Source organism: Anneissia japonica, unplaced genomic scaffold, assembly GCF_011630105.1.
Source record: "Anneissia japonica isolate Jap-2015-1 unplaced genomic scaffold, ASM1163010v1 scaffold287602_len1038180_cov171, whole genome shotgun sequence".
NCBI lineage: Eukaryota > Metazoa > Echinodermata > Crinoidea > Comatulida > Comatulidae > Anneissia > Anneissia japonica.
Window position 1 is genome coordinate 416,054 of NW_022734061.1, and position 3,449 is coordinate 419,502.

Here is a 3,449-nt window from a genome sequence, read left to right on the forward strand (position 1 = left end):
GTTATTGTTTTTAACTGAAGTTATTGGTCACTGAGACTTCTTCGGAGCTGGGGAGCTCGTCAGCCATATATAGATTATTGAGCCTATCATCCGACTAGCACATATGTGCTGCCCTCTTTATAATACCCAAATTAAACTATTTGGCATTGACATTAATGTTATGCAAACCCTTTAACAATTGGCATATTGATACAAAACCGGAGACGACCAGTTTTTCGGAATAGAAAAATGTTAATAGAAAATAAATGAACTAATTAACTACAGAATCTTGCTAGAAAATACATGTACAATTAACAATCACAGCTGCTATAGTGATTATGCCGTCTTCTCTTGTTCTATTGCTGTGGGAAGAAAAGAAAAGATTGGGTTAAGTAAAAATATTTTGAGATACAAAAAAAAAACCATTAATTTTTTTAAAATCTTGCGTGGTTTTTTTTTTTTTTTTAATCTTTTTGCAAGGCCGCTTGTATTGATGTTATGTGGATAAGCCCATCCCTTACTTTATGCACAATCTTATGTACCAGCCCTTCATCGCAGCAAAAGCCCGGGGTAGGATTGAAATTGAATTTAGATTTTTATGGGGATTCCCGGATAACCCCACCTTCCAAAATCGGCACAATTTTGTGTTGAAGGGGTGGAATTACAGGCTTGTACCCGAGGAATTATGGTACTTACTTTCTTTAGTTGGTAGTGGGTTCTTTTCTTGTGTCTCGGTTTTCTTAAGCTTTGTTTTGTCGAATGAAGATACTTCTGAAACGTCTGGTTTGTCTCCCATTTTGGTTGGTTTGATTAGGTGATGCAAATGCAGAAAAGCTGAAATAGAAACAGAATTTGATTATATCTCAGCGAATGAAAAGGTTAGAGGTCATTGCATTTCCATTTAAACTTGTTTTGATCCAAGCAGATTGGTGTATTGGTAATGTATCGGTGGTGTATCGGTGCGCAGGGAAGGCACAACCCAAAAAAAAGCATGCGTCCCCGCGCACCCCCATTGAAAATGTCCGAAGCAACCATCTCTTAATCATCAAGGTCCTACTCCCCTCCTATCCGCACCCCATTTTAAGTCTCCTACGACACTGGATCCAAGTTGAAATACTGTACAAAAAATGTGTACAGTTAACACATTACAGTTTTCATTAGATTTTAAGACTGAAATTAATACACAGGCCAGATGGTTTCTATATGCAGAAGCTAATAATCAATCACTCTGGCTGGGGAAATTTAATTCAGATGAGAACAAACATTCAAGGAAATTATAATACAGTAATTGTACAGCAGAGACATCTTGCATCGCTTACAAACTACCGATTTTTATGTTTAACTTGCCTATTAGTAGTCATTCAAAATTACCAACATTTTCATAAGTGTACAAACAGTAACCTTTTTCGGTACCCATCCCCTCTGAAAGTGTACCAAAAAAATGTTCATTTTGCAAAACCATTTTCCATTTTTTTTGTGAAGTCAACTAAAGCAATGTACTTGGTTGCTTAAAAATTAAGATTATATCCATAGTTACATTATAATTTTACCATTACAGTACATTACATACTGCATGTTATTTTGAATCAATATTTTTATATGCATTGTTTAAGCAGTCATTTAATTTCTGCCAAATAGCCAAATCCTAATAAAAGCTGAATTTTGCTGAATAATTTAATTGAAAATTAGCCGAAAAGCTAATGGAATTAAAATGGCACTGATAATGCCAAATTTCAAATATTTGGAGTACTATAATTATACAATATCATGAAGCAATGACCTAGATACTGTATGCCTTGATGAGGAAATTAATAAGGACCACTATGAAGATGATTGAATTTACATGACAAATTAAAAAAAAAAATTATCTGAATTACATTTTTTAGTCATTTAATATATATGCTCAAAAGTTAAAAAGCTTATCAAATATTAGTGCAGTATATAACAGAATATTTAAAAGTGGGGGGAAGGAGATTGGTTTCTAATTTTCCACAAAAGGGCATTTCGAGTCGACGTCCACACCCACGTCTCAGCCCCACCATTTTATAATTAATTAATTTTTTTAATATTAAATATTATTAGCTATGCTTAATAATACAAAAAACAAAATATTTCACATGTTTATTTTAATAATCTGTACATTTAGTGGAGCGGTATTAAATGAAACAATTTTCATATTAGGCCAAGTAAAACAAAAAAAAGTAGTTTCTTGTCCCCGCCCGCATGCTATTTTCAGGCCACTTTGTTTTTTTGTTTTTTTTATATATATTCAATTTTCAATCAAAATCGATCGATCGATTTGACCGTTTACTGATCGTGAAGACCGCGAAAAGTGGCCAATTTGATGGCAAAGGCCCAATAGCCGACAAATACACGAAAGTGCAAGCAAGTATTGGTTGGTTGTACAATAACTCTAGGCCTAGGCCTAGTTATACTATTTAACAATCTACATAATTCGAGTTGCAGAAAAAATAGAAAACCGCCCTCATCCTCTTAAGAAAAAAAAATTAGGACGAATAACTTTTTTTTTACTTGGCCTTACAGTACTATGGGCCTATTTCAAGTTATTAAAATTATAACATAATAAGTACATTACACCAATAATCTGGCATGTTGCAAAAAAGAATCAATTAAACTAACCAACCTATTTAATTAATTGGATGTTCTAATAGATAAACCAATTATTCCAATTATTATCTAAGTACTGTGCATGTAAGCAATTTGACCACTTAGGTAAAGGTAATGCCACAAATAGGGTATGTAATATTGGCCTAAGGCCAATATCATTTTGTCTGCCTATCACTGCAAAGGTCAGATTTTTCATAAATCCTGTTTCTTTTTCATAAGTTCTGTTTTACACCAGTAAAGTACAGTATATTAAGTCAAAAGAAGTACTGTTCAAGTCAGGAAGTGTTGAAGAAAATTCCCCATTGATCAAGTACCGACACCCTCTCATCTGACAGCACTTGAGGTCATCCGACGACTTAAAAAAATATTAATTTCTTAAGTTATTATGAATAATGATTGTCCTTAGTGGTTATTGTCCTTTTGTTAATTTAATTAATGTCACAATTTTTATCATACTAAAAGCCTAAAATCTTTAAGCCTAGAATTCACTCTTGACCACACCCAGAGGTTTTATTACCATACCGGAAGCATGTGGGGCCATGGGCAAGCCCATTAAGACTTCTTGGTCTTTGGAAAATTTCTGGAACCAGAGCTGATTGCAGAGCAGACAAGGAAGTAAAGTTTTTGATAAAACAAAAATCACATTAAGGGGCAATTAAAGATATCGTGAGTCTAATAAGGAGTTCAGAGAGAGGAATGCATAGACTAATTGAGTAGTTCACTACCCAAAACTAGCCGGCCTAACCCAGTGATGGTGGGAATAAAGCCTAAAAAGGGGCGAGATAGATTGATTTGCTTTCCAACGACGCGATCCCTTATTTCCGCTTCCTACTTCCGCGTTT